The 13,752-nt window shown below is 41.9% G+C and overlaps 1 protein-coding gene across 2 annotated transcripts in view; it reads left to right on the top strand.

Moving 5' to 3' along the window:
- LOC308281474 (growth factor receptor-bound protein 2-like) overlaps window positions 1-13,752 on the top strand; it is a 32,649-nt gene that overhangs the window by 674 nt on the left and 18,223 nt on the right. The window lies entirely within an intron of this gene.

Genomic DNA, 13,752 nt, shown 5'->3' with positions numbered 1-13,752 from the left:
ATCTCCAATACTGTTAATTTGGCCTCTAACTGTGAGTTTCTTGTTAGCAACCTTATAGGCTTTAGAGATAGTTTGTTAATATCCAGTCTTTATGTTGGCTATAATGTTAGCCCTGAATACATACCTATCATGTATATGATAGTCATGTATTCAGGGCTAGCTATAATGTATACTCCATGGTATATATTATACACATATGTCATGTGGTTCCAAACATGTCTAAACTGAAATTAGTTAAGCAGTATCGCCACTACATCGCATTAGAACTTATCTGGAAAGTTATAGTGTATTCTATATACAGTGTGTGTGTGTGCGTGTGTGTGTGTGTGTGTGTGTGTGTGTGTGTGTGTGTGTGTGTGTGTGTGTGTGTGTATATATATATAAAAAAATGATCATGTGTGTGCGTGTGTATATATGCGTGTACACACACACACACGCACACACACACACACACACACACACACACACACACACACACACACACACACACACCTATAAAAGTTCACATAAGCCTCATGTTGGGGCATGAGGGTGGTGGTGGCCGGTAAAATGTGGCCCTGTGTTTACAACCACACCCCTTCCCTGGGAATTTGACAGCTCTGTAATTTCAGGGTCTGTCAGAGGAAAACTCCAAACTCCCATCAACCATGACATGGTCAGTGAGAGTGCATGGCTTTTAAAACCACCGTGTGCCCAGTAGTGTTACATCTGAGACATGAAGTTGCAGGCACTGGCAGGCAGCCAACATGTCAAGGCTTACAGTCAGCGGTGGTTACTTTGCAATTGTTACCACCTGGAATAAGACCCAGGAGGTCTCCTTAAGTTGCATGGGAAGCCAGACATCCACCACTCACACAAAGGGTAAAATGGTCATAAATGATGCATGTATGTAGGTGCCTTACAGAGATTATGCATTACATTCACCCATTCACCCTTTCACACACACACACACACACACACACACACACACACACACACACACACACACACACACACACACACACACACATTCATACACCGATGGCGGAGGAAGTCATGCAACCTGCTCAAAGGGGAATCCCCACACCATGTGGCCAAGGGAGATTTGGGGCATCTGGCCTAAAGGCAGGGCTCTGTGGTACACATCAGTCTCTGTGTGTATATTGGCCAATATTTCAGTCCCCACTCTTTTTTTGTTGTTGTCATTGTACATTACATTTGCGCATAATGTGACATTATTTTGTCCTCTGCATATCCTCATCCTAAGTAATTACCAGTAAGACTCCCTAAATCGGGAGATAAGCGACCGTCAGGCCGCATACACAAACTTTGGAAGGCAATGGTAGGCAATCAGGAGGGAATATGGGAAATGGGACAGATCCATGTTGATGACATGACTGTAGAGATACTGTCTTGCAAGAATCGGCCTCGTGGTGGCGCTAGAAGAGGGCCATGTGAGAAAATGAGGGGTGGTTTGGCAGCCAAGGAGTGTGTGTTCAAAGTTTGGCATGGATCGGGGCAACGGGGGCGGAGATATGAGATGGGGAAAAGTGTGACGTGTGACGTGACGGACTGACAGCTGGTGGAGGTTTTGATAGTTACTGCGACCTGACGGTTGCAATTAGCAGAAGTGGTTAGGTACAGCACTGAGGGAGTAGCTAGGGGTTAAGTGTCTTGCTCCGGAACACTTGCAATGAATGCTTGTTTCTGAGCAGTGATGCTTTTTCACTGCAGTGTTGTTTTTGACAGCAAATTTTGATTTAGTTTTAGTCATAGTCTTTTGGATAAAATGTCTTTTAGTTTTAGCCATAATTTAGTCACCTGACAGGTTTTAGTTTTAGTCTAATTTTAGTCGACTAAATATCATACAGTTTTAGGCGACTAAATCTACAGTTGATTTAGTCGACTGTAGAATTGTATTTTGGCAGGCCTTGATGGCATCGTAATGGCAGATTTTTCGCAGCGCGGCGCGTTGTGAGCTTGTAAGATCTGCTATTTTCAGCACGCAACACCTGATGGCAACCACACATAAAATGACTCTCTTCTCCACTAGTCCCTCCCTAACGTTTTAGTCTAGTTTTTATTTTTTTTACAAAATTTTTTTAGTCATCACAGCTTAGTTTTTATTTTGTTTTTATTTAGTTTTAGTCGACGAAATCGACGAAGTCGATTAGAGTTTTAGTCGACGAAATCAACACAGTTCCACTGTACACAGGGTAGCCTGTGTCTGTGGGTATATTGTCTTGGACCACTTGTTTTTCCCAACAGTTACTGTGTAAAATCTGTGGCCTGTATCAGAGTAAAACATTCTAAAAAAATACCCTATTCTTAGATAGTCAATAATGTTACTAAACTAACATAAGCTTGAATCGTCCATTGCCTCTGCAAATCTGTGTATAGCCTTTTCTGTGAATTTGTAAAGGAGGAGGTTTGCTGAAGGACATTTGATGGAGGTGATGGAAGGCATGTGAGTGCTGCTGACCACATGCTGGAATATGCACACAGGGAGGCAACACACACACACGCACGCACGCACGCACGCACGCACGCACGCACGCACACGCATAATACATTACAAGGGCCCAAATATTTTTTCGGTTGCTTCTGATGCCATACATACTCAAAATAATAATGTGCATCAGTGCATGGCTCCAAACAAGTTTACAGAATGTAAGCAACAGAACTATTACCGGTATTTTAATTAAAGTTTTATTTGAACAGTAGGCCTATAGTAAAAAGTGTGTGCGTGCGTGTGTGTGAGCGTGACACAGTGTCAACAGTCTGCGCGGATCTCAGCAGTCTACTCCTTTTTAAGTTCTGCTGTGTTGGGCAAGTCTTAATGCAACCTCTCTGGAAAGCTTTGTCGCAAACTGCCTCGTGTGCTAGATTCTGAGAACGAAGGGAGGAAGAAAAAGAGTCCAAAGAGAATGTTCTGGAGCTGATTCAGGAACATTGGCTAACCCTCGTTCCTAATTGAATAATAGACAACAGAGGAGGGGGCTGATTGGTTGGGTTTCCTGGAGTCAGCAGAGCCCTCGGTCTCCATTTCTGTCTTTCTCTCTGTTTTTCTCTCTCGCTCTCTGTCCCATTCTTGCTCTCTAACCATACTCTTCAAAGCTGCCTGCGTTTGGTTTCGGTTACTGGCTTCCCTCTTGTCATTTGTACTCTGTTAGTTTAACCACAAAGCCCCGTTTCATACTTGGTCGTGCTATTGTGCAAAAAAAATAGACGATCTGCAAGTGTTACATTGCAATTCGTTGTCTGCTTGTAGATATGGTATTTTCATACCCAAAATAGGATGCCAGCTTGAAAGTTGTTCGTTCAAGAGACACTGTAGATTGGCACTGAGGATGTTGCTGTGCAGTGCTGCATGTGATTCACTTCTACCATAATCAAATTGTAGAGAGGACCTCTGTGTGCGCGCTGCGTGATGCACTTACATTTCACCTTTGGTTCCTCAGTGAATGTAGCAACGCACACGTCATCCTCAATTTCCCTTCGAATCGGATGTAATCAAGAGTTGTGTGTCTGTCAGTCTTGCTGCGAGGACTGTAAAACTGGGGCAATTTTTACTCCTGAGATTAATTAACAACACTGGCAATTCTACGGTGTGCCATCAGTGACTCGCATACTGCAATCCTCCCTCCCGCCAAGGGGCCAATTAAGATTCATTTCACAGAGCTAAAAAGAGTGCCTACATTAAAGCTCTATGTATAAACCTGTTTATTTTTGACAGTTTCGTAACCAACAGGATTGGTTATGAAACCTTTTTGTTTTGACATGACAGAGAACCATAAGAGGCGGATTCCCATGGCTGGATACAAAAGTTGACTTGTAGGCAACTCCATTTAGAACGGGTACACATTTTGTGTATCATTATTTTATGATTTAACTATTGAAAAATAGCAGATATACAAGCTCGCCGCGCTGCGAGCTCGTAGATCTGCTATTTTTGAAAAGTCGTGAACATTAGAATTTTGAGCCGATTCTATAAGTGTCTTTTGAATCCTTCTAATTCTAGGCCTAAATGGGTCAAAATTTTCTGCTCATCTGCTGCAAGTGCCCACTGCCCACCTCTTTTCCCTAATTCATTACAGTGTAGCATGTCTGCTGACTGCTAGGCTACCTTTGGTTTACCTAAATACTGCGTAAAACAACATGCAGCCTTGCCTGTTCTGGGCAGTCTTTAGCTTAACCATTCGAAAGCATCTCTGTTATGATTATCTCTGCCTTTGTGAGCTGTACCTGCACTTTTACAATTAAGCGTTATAGGCGTCAATTAAGACTCTGTGGCTCCTCCAATGTTACTCTTCAACAACACACCTGGCACACCTGTCAAGACTCACTAGTGCAGTGACAAGAGACCAACCTTCCCACCCGGCTTACTACCCATGTTCATGGGTTACTACCCATGAACATGGGTTACTACCCATGAACACAGCCACTTATAGTTGTTGCAGCACCTGGACAAGCCAAAAGCACTGTGAAACAGGTCAATACAACCCCAGTGTTCATGGTGGAAATGTAATGTGTCTGCACCACCTGGATGCCGTGACTCTGTTTATGTGAGGCCTTTTCCCAATAGTGCCAGTGTGCAAAAAAGGAATGATCGCTGCTTTTCTATGGGGTCCGCTTAATATGCAGACGGGCCGCTGTTCCGATTAATGTCGGCAGGTTAGTTACTCGTCACAGTTACTGAGGTTAGGTTTAGGGTTAGTTTTAGTGTCGGCATACCGGCCCGTCGGCATATTGATGCAGACCCCTTTTCTATTGCCCCCAAATGACAAGAAGGTGGTACTAGACCTACATTCCAGCTCTCTTAATTTGCACTGTATCCATTATTTTAGCTTATTTGACTCCATTTGACAGACCACAAAAGCTTTCAGCAACTTTCAGTTTCGGGCTCTGCGGGCTATTCCACACAGACACAGAGCACATCTGACGCATAAATGTCATAAATGATTGTCTTCTAACTGGATCCAAGAGTTCCTCAATGTCCCTTTTATGAAGTGTGACTGCCTGGCCATCACAACTGTAACATTATCAGTATTACATCCACCCCTGTTGATAGCAATGTTATCAGCTCTCTCCTCTTACAGTCCCTCCACCCTTACTGTGGATATTGAGAGCCCTGACAGGAAGGTGGAAGGATGTAAGGGAGGAAATACACCCAAATCAATTGTGGCCATTTATAGAGCAGCTCCAGAACACAGTAATCTATCCCATCACAGTCTTCTCCTGACAGCCACGGTGCTGCTACCACTCTCCACCTGGAGGAAATGCCAGGGAGATTAGAGAGAGAGAGATGACCCCTCTATATGAAGACTGTCAGTCATGTCGTGTGTGTTCCTGGATTATCTGCACTGTGCTGATCTTGGTACATAGATCTGTGTATAATATACAAACAGAATATATATATATTTTAAAACATTATAAAAGTGATCAAATTCACCTTCATTTTAATTTTGTTATTGTCCAACAGCAAAAACACAAGTAGTTAAGTTGTTAAGTTTTCTACCTGCTATATTTGATTGCAATGTTGCAATGTTATGCTGCTCTGTTTACACATTCTATTCTATAGTACATACATTTCTTTAGATTGTCTTTGTTTCACAATTGCTTTAGAAACATGTCAGTTTGAGTTTCCTGTGCCAATAATGCCCTTTTGAAGAGAGAGAGACAGAGAGAGACAGAGAGAGACAGAGAGAGAGAGAGAGAGAGAGATGAGGGGGACAGGAAGTGTGAAGCTCTGAGGAAATTGTCTTGTTTATGTTCTTTCTCCCCTCCTGTAGGTTACTGGCAGAGGGAGAGACTGCAACACACCACACACACATTGCAACACACACACACACACACACACACACACACACACACACATACTCATGAAGCAATGGGGTGAATCAGCCCCACCCCTTTCTCTGTTAAACCATTACCTTTTCCCCATGATTGTATAAGTCTCTGTCTTCGATTCCCACTTTCATCATCTGTCACTCCCATCAGTCTGTTGTGTTTAAAGGAGTCATCCAGACCAAAACACATATAGGGTTAAATCTGTCTTTTATCATACCCCTTTATACCTGCTTTAGTCGATTTGTTTCATAGCTGCCCCTGTTGCTAGATTTCGGCTGCCCCTGTTGCTAGATTTTGCGGGCCCTCTCATAACTAACAGAGTGTATAGCCTTTATACTAGTGCGGTTATTTCTTCAGCTTCAAAGTTAGTATTTTTTTATTGGATTGTGTTTACACAACGTCCTGAGACCAACCAAACCGCTGTTTTGACCTCACAGGCACCCTTACTTGTCAAACGGCTTCTGCTCTGCACCAGAGCAGGGAGAGGAGAGGCTAGAAAGAGAGGGGAGGGAGGGGTCGGTTTGACAAGTAAGGGTGCCTGTGAGGTCAAAACAGCGGTTTGGTTGGTCTCAGGACGTTGTGTAAACACAATCCAATAAAAAAATACTAACTTTGAAGCTGAAGAAATAACTGCACTAGTATAAAGGCTATACTCTCTGTTAGTTATGAGAGGGACTGCGAAATCTAGCAACAGGGGCAGCCGAAATCTAGCAACAGGGGCAGCTATGAAAAAAATTGAATAAAGCAGGTATAAAGGGGTATGATAAAAGACAGATTTAACCCTATATGTGTTTTGGTCTGGATGACTCCTTTAATGTGAGGCCAGTAGTTGGAAATGTCACAGCGTGCTCATGGTGGAGGCGATAACGGTGGGCTTCAGCAGTGGTGATGGAATTGCATTTTCAAATCCAGGCCTGAGTGAGGTGGAACAGGCAGGCGATTGTAGAGGGCTAAACATAAAAGGTCCTATCGGGCTCTTGTTGTCAACTCAACGTTGTCATTTCTGTCTCAGTGGATGAGAGAACGGCGGCAAAGCCCAGACTATCAAGCTGAAAGCTTCAGCTAAAAGTTTCAGCAGATTTCCTTGAGCTTATTATTCCATAATCGGTTTTAATTTAAAATCTCCCTGCAGGCTTTTTCCCCACAGGAGAGATGCGTGTGTGCGGTGCGGTGCGTGTGCGTGTGTGCGTGTGCGTGTGCGTGTGCGTGTGCGTGTGTGTGTGTGTGTGTGTGTGTGTGTGTGTGTGTGTGTGTGTGTGTGTGTGTGTGTGTGTGTGTGTGTGTGTGAGAGCCAAAGAGACAAGGCTTATGGCATATAGTTTTTTGTAGTGGAGTAAAAGTACTCAGGCTTACTTATGACACATAGTTTTTTGTTTGGTTGTTTGTCTATGGTTTTGTAAAGTGTCCTTGGGTTCATGAAAGGCACTATATGGCACTATTATATAAATGCAAGCTATTATTATTAAAGGGTTGGGGCTGAACAAGAGAGTGAGCAGATGAGTTTGAAAGAAAGGATAATGTACAACACAGCCAGAAGCTACACATTATAAATGTATCATTTTTGAAAAATATTATGGAAGAATAGATCGCAAACGACATGCTTCGGGTAATACACTAGAGACTGTTGTGTCATCCCTTCCCCCACAGCCATTGGTACCTACTTATTAGCATTGAAATCATGTCTGACCCAATTAAATGATCACTTGGCTAGAAGGCTAGCACACCATTGCACAGATGTTTGAATCTACTCATGCTGTCATCACTTTGAACACGGCTGGTGTTATTTTGTCAAGAGACCTCCTATATTTACCATACATTCTGGGACTCCTCTCTTTGAAGCCATGTTTTCCTGCTTCCCTGCCAGGGTATTTAGTTGGAACACATTGCAGTCTCTTCATTGGGAAACATCCTGGGGCTCTTCTTAACCTGAAGAAAGGGTGAATCACACAAGGGGAGAAGGGGTGTTTAAGTAGGCTACTTCACAAAATGTTACGGAAGTAAAGGAAGTTTTAATGAGCTATAGTTATGTCATAGCTGATTAATGATATTCAGTCCAGGACAGGTACACTCATCTTTGTTATGATTAAATTAATGTGTGTGTGTGTGTGTGTGTGTGTGTGTGTGTGTGTGTGTGTGTGTGTGTGTGTGTGTGTGTGTGTGTGTGTGTGTGTGTGTGTGTGTGTGTGTGTGTGTGTGTGTGTGTGTGTGTGTGTGTGTGTGTGTGTGTGTGTGTGTGTGTGTGTGTGTTCAGAATGATGTTTGCTTAGTTATTTATTCACTCTTCATCTTTCCAGCTATCCGGTTTAGAGAGGATACAGACTTATGTCTCCAGGCATAGGCCATACAACTAACGTGGAAAGTTTAACTTTGCACTAGGAAAAAATAAATAAAAATGGAAGGTTTGAAATTCATTCAGGGGGAAAAAACAAACAAAACTCTAATAAATAACACACACAAGAACACGCGCATACAGGATATCTTTATCTAGAAAAAATACAAATCAATTATTTTAAGATACTGTAGAGGAGAGATTTGATAATTGTGGTGTCAAAAAATCTCAATCATTCGTGCTCGATTCTGCATCGATGCAGCAATGTGACATAATCGATAATCAAACCTTAATATAGTTATATATAAGTATAATACTAGTAAGACACCTCAGGACGACATGCCAATCTTTGGCCATCTTGCCAGTGATGTATAATCGCTAATCGGACCAGTTATCCATACCGGTATAGAGCATCGCAGCGGAAGTGGATTGCCTGGGGTCACTTTCACTTTCACCATTCATTTTCGCCATAGACTTTTACAAAAACATTTATAACAATTATGTTAAGCCTCGAACCAAGCCATCCAGGATGGAGGTGAATCATGACCATATAACCTTTTTTTCTATGAAAAGAACATTTTGAAAATCGCTAAATAAAGGGTAGTTATTAAATGTAGTATATCAAATAATGTAATATTAAAATATGTTTTCACATAGGATCAAAGGTTGTATGATCATGATTCACCTCCATCCTGGATGGCTTGGTTCGAGGCTTAACATAATTGTTATAAATATTTTTGTAAAAGTCTATGGCGAAAATGAATGGTGAAAGTGACCCCAGGCATCCACTTCCGCTGCGATGCTCTATATGGAGAGAGACCTCTCTGGTACCCATATATGGATATCCATGTACTGTATATGGAGATATGCTGTGAGAGCCCAAACATGCTTACTCAGTTATTCGTTATGTGAAAGTCCTATGATGTCTATCTATGACATCTGACATCATACCCTTTTATGCCCAAACATGGATATCCCTGTCTGTAGAACCAGCCACACAGATATGGGCTGTCTTGGACATCTGTCTTGGACATATATGGATTATATTAGTGTGGTATGTGGCCGATGTGGCCTCCATATATGGGCATTCCCATATGAATTTCTGTTAGATATGGGCTTAATATTGATGACATCAGGGAACTCCATATATGGGCATAAAAGGGATTCTGTTAGAGTGCCATCACAGTGAAGCCAGAGCGTGATGTCAGAGCGGCAAACCCATTCTGTTAAGAGTGGTTCCCTGACATCACAGTGATGTCAGAGCAGGATGTCAGAGCGAGAAATCCACAGACCGTAAAAAAGTGTACATGTCCAGAGCAGAGTGACTTGAAATGAGAGAGTGGTGTCACCGAGGGGTCAGAAAATGAACTGGTCACGTGACCCATGTTTCAGCTCTAAAGTGACAAGCGGGCGATTTAAATAACATTGGTTTCAATAGCAGCGTCGCGAATATCTGCATTTTTAGGTAAATACACAACATGAGAACTGTTTTAAAGTATTTTACAGTGACAAGTAAAGTCTCTGTAATATTTACGTTATACTATTGCCAAAAAACGATGTAAAATAACATGGTTTAAGATTATTAAAGTCAGGCCGTTGCCTTGTCGCCGACGCTAATCACTGCATCGTCATAATGTTGTTAACATCCACAATAGCACCTCCAAGTGGCAGGTTAAAGTAAGGCAATGAAAGGCATGTAGGCCTACTCTGTTATCGTGATGAGACATCAATATAATTATATCGTTTGCAAATCAGAAAATAAGATATCAGGAAATAACCTGTGTTATGTTTTCTTTCATTTGTCTGAATCGATTATTTTTTAGGTCACAGTCGTTAGAAAATGATGTTTTGAGCAGCTGCTCTCATTCATTTATTAGACTTCTGGTCGTTAGAAAATGATGTTTTGAGCAGCTGCTCTCATTCATTTAGTAGACTTCCGGTTCTGAGATTTGTCACTATAGAAGCTCCTCCCGAGCCGCCATTGGACTCGCCCCATGAAGTGAACGTAGGTGGCCTAACTCTCCAGAGTATCTGACATCACTGTGATGTCACCTGTGATGTCACAGTGATGTGTCAGGGGAACCACCGTGTCAGGTGTGACAGAGATACGGACAAGATGTGCCGGTTGCAATTATTTCAGTTGGTAATTTAAAATACATAAAGATGCATAGATTGTTTGCCAGTAAACTGTAATGCTGCTGTTGCTGCCTGAGGCTGCTCCTTGTGTCATAGTCTGTAATGTGTTGTTGGCTTTTTGGAGCGGTGAAAGCGCTCCCAATAGACAGGTATGTCCGTGGGTATGTGGGTGGCTGGCTGGCTGGCCGTGTCCGTCCGTCCGTAGCCTGGCAATACCTTGAGTGGCCACACACAACACACTAGTTAAAGGAGGGGCGCTGTTTTGTGCGCGCACACACACACACACACACACACACACACACACACACACACACACACACACACACACACACACACACACACACACAGGGTATAGCTGCTCAGATTCACCGCTCCACTTCGAACCGAGGTTTGATTTTTATGTTGTGACTGGTCTGTGTGTTTTAAATGGAAATGAGCCTTAGGGCTTTATAGTGTTTTTATCCACTGTGATATTGTGTCTGTTATATGTTGTGGAAGTGCTGATGTGCTCTTTCCTTTCATCAGCAAATAAATTCATTCATTCACACCAGTACTCCCACTCAGCTCTTTACGATCCCTTCTGAGTCAGTGCCTCAGCACCCAGGGTTCGAAGGAGATATTTATTTGTTTGACTGTGTGGAAATGGAGACATGGTTTCAAATTAAATATATTCACACTGGTAACACGCACGCACGCACGCACGCACGCACGCACACACACACACACACACACACACACACACACACACACACACACACACACACACACACACACACACACACACACACACACACACACACACACACACACACTCCATTTCTTTTGAAAAGATTAGCCTACACTCTGAGTTGACTGGTGGTTTCACTCTGAAGGATCTCACACCATGCCTGATTTTGTCCATCTTATGCGTTGACTGACTGACTGATTGATTTAATATTTTATTCGACAAAAATCTAGAACAGTACAAGTACAGTCGAAACAAACAACAAAATAGTACAGCACAAGTACAGTTAAAACACTCTGCCTAAAAGTAACACCCCAAAATAAGCCCTTGTGGTCTTGTTTCCGTTGGAGGTCCTCAACATATAAAGTAGCATCAAAAAACGTTCAATATCATCGCAAGTATAAAACACTGTTTACATCCCGTTACAACCCACCGTCCGCACGTTATCGCAGATTTAAGGAGCGTTTTAGGCAGAATAGCTGGCTTAAATTGTGGAAGATCCAGAGTGCCCCTCCAGAGCATGGGAAAGCGATAGTGGACGATGGGAAAATAAGCCTGTCATTGAACCATTCGAGCCGATCGTCAAAAAGTGATGTGCACGCCCCATTGTCATTCAAACCAATCAAAACATCACAGGCACTGTGTTTCTAGACCAGCTTGCTGTACAAGCTGATAAAAACAAGGAAAATCCTCTTGGTAGAAGAGGACAACATGGTTTGTCAATTATCTAAAGGGAGCTGATAATATCTATCTAGGCCTACATGCCATTTGTGAAACTGTCTACATTATGCATATTGACTAGCTGATTGTGAATGATTCATGAGCTTTTAACACATGAGAATGCTGCAGTATATTAGCTAATTGTTGCCTCAACACCAGGAAATGTCATGATTCTTTCAATAGCAGTTGTTGAAAGATAAATGGAGCAATCCTCCATCTTACCAAATGTTCTTCTTTTTTCTCTTCTTTTAAATCTCTTTTCATAATTACTGTCTCCTGCATTTTTAGCTTTTCTCTCTCACCCGCACCCTCTCTCTCCTGTCTTTGTTGGAGGCAAAATCATTTTTATAAAATGAAGGACATTCACCATTCATGACATTCAGTCTGAAAACTCAGACTCCTCCTTTTTACCCTTCTTTCCACCTTGAGGTTAGTTGCAATGCAGATATGTACACACTATGTTTTGGTTAGTTGTTCACATGTTTTATTTTCCTTTTTTTTCCTCATATTTGTTTTTGCTTCACCACACTTGGAAAGAATGTTATTGAGATGCTAGTTTCCTAGTTTCTTTGCATATACATTTCGTATACATTGTTCTCTTTGCTTGACTATTTACCCTTGTTGACTATAGGATTCATGTAATTTACACTTGTAAATCACTCTGGATAGGAGCATAGCGCTGCTAAATGCCTACATTTCAGAATACTTGTTTCTGCAAAGGGAACATTTCGAAATAGCAAGAACATTCTGGATATGGGTGAAGGGGATGAACAGTTGCTGATTCACAGTGATTCATCCTATCTTGCAAACACCACACACAACCCGTCTTCTCTTCATGCACAGACCCAGGTGCACAGACCAGTGGATGAATCACTTAGGGGTGACATCAGGACTAACATGGCCCACGGCCACGGCTAATACTATATTGTCACTGTCGGTAAAGGAAAGTAAAGCCCTGCTTCATCACACAAGACTGTCGCACAAAACTAGTGAAAACAGCAGATCTACAACGCCTCGCATCAGCTGTTTTTTTCACTAGTATAACTCATTTTTTAAATTATAAATAAATACTGTGTTTTGGAGAACCAGCGGATGGTATGATGTTTAATTACTGAAATCCCACTGTCTCTATGGGCTATTACATTACTGATGTTGTATGCATGTGTGAGTTCCGCACACTTTTGTAACTTGTCATTGTGCCAGACTCCTTCAATTTGAATTTTCTATTCACCTGCCCTACACTAAAACAAATTCAGTTGTGTATACTTTAAGTGTATTACGTACAATTGTGTGCTAACCAAGTTCTGAAGAATATGGTTGCATTTTGTAGTTTGGTTGTGGGCTCCCAATTATTGATGTTTAGATAGTATACTGTAGCCCTGCCACCTGTGTGGGGCTTCTATTTGTGTAGCTTTGTCCCACATATTTTAAATCATTGACCAGTGATAGACATTTCATAACTTTTCTTTTCTTTCTTTTTTTGATTTTTGTTTTATTAATAGTTGTAAGTGGAGATGGACAGGAGACAAGTAGAGAGAGATAGGGAGAGACATGCAGTAAAGATTGTCGTAAATGGGACTCGAACCCGCAATGCATTGTCAGGCTACATTGAGCCTAGGTGCCTGGAACGCTTTCATAACTTTTGAACTGCTTGTTACTATAAAAGAAAAGAAGAACCTTTAGCCATTGATTTGAGGCTGAGATAGGCTGATAGTTTTTCTCTTTTACATTTTGCAATGATGTAATGTTGATTTCAAAACTCAAGCCTGACGGCTTGTTTAGACCAAGGATTTGAGTTGAAACTTGCAATGTATTGCAACAGAATATCCCAAACTCTGGTTTGCAACACTAAAACTGAACAGTCCACATCAAGGCAGCGAGCTGAGACCGTTTTGCATAACAACGTCTCTTGTCTTGTCACGTCAACCTTCTTCCTTGGAGTGCAGACTAGAGCATGTGACAGCAAAACCTTTCCTCATGTATCTATATTGTATTCTACTTTTATTTATATTAT

Source organism: Nannobrachium achirus (genome assembly GCF_963921795.1).
Source record: "Nannobrachium achirus genome assembly, chromosome: 3".
Classification (NCBI taxonomy): domain Eukaryota; kingdom Metazoa; phylum Chordata; class Actinopteri; order Myctophiformes; family Myctophidae; genus Nannobrachium; species Nannobrachium achirus.
Note: the sequence above shows the minus strand (reverse complement) of the source record. Positions and strands in the feature narration are given on the sequence as shown.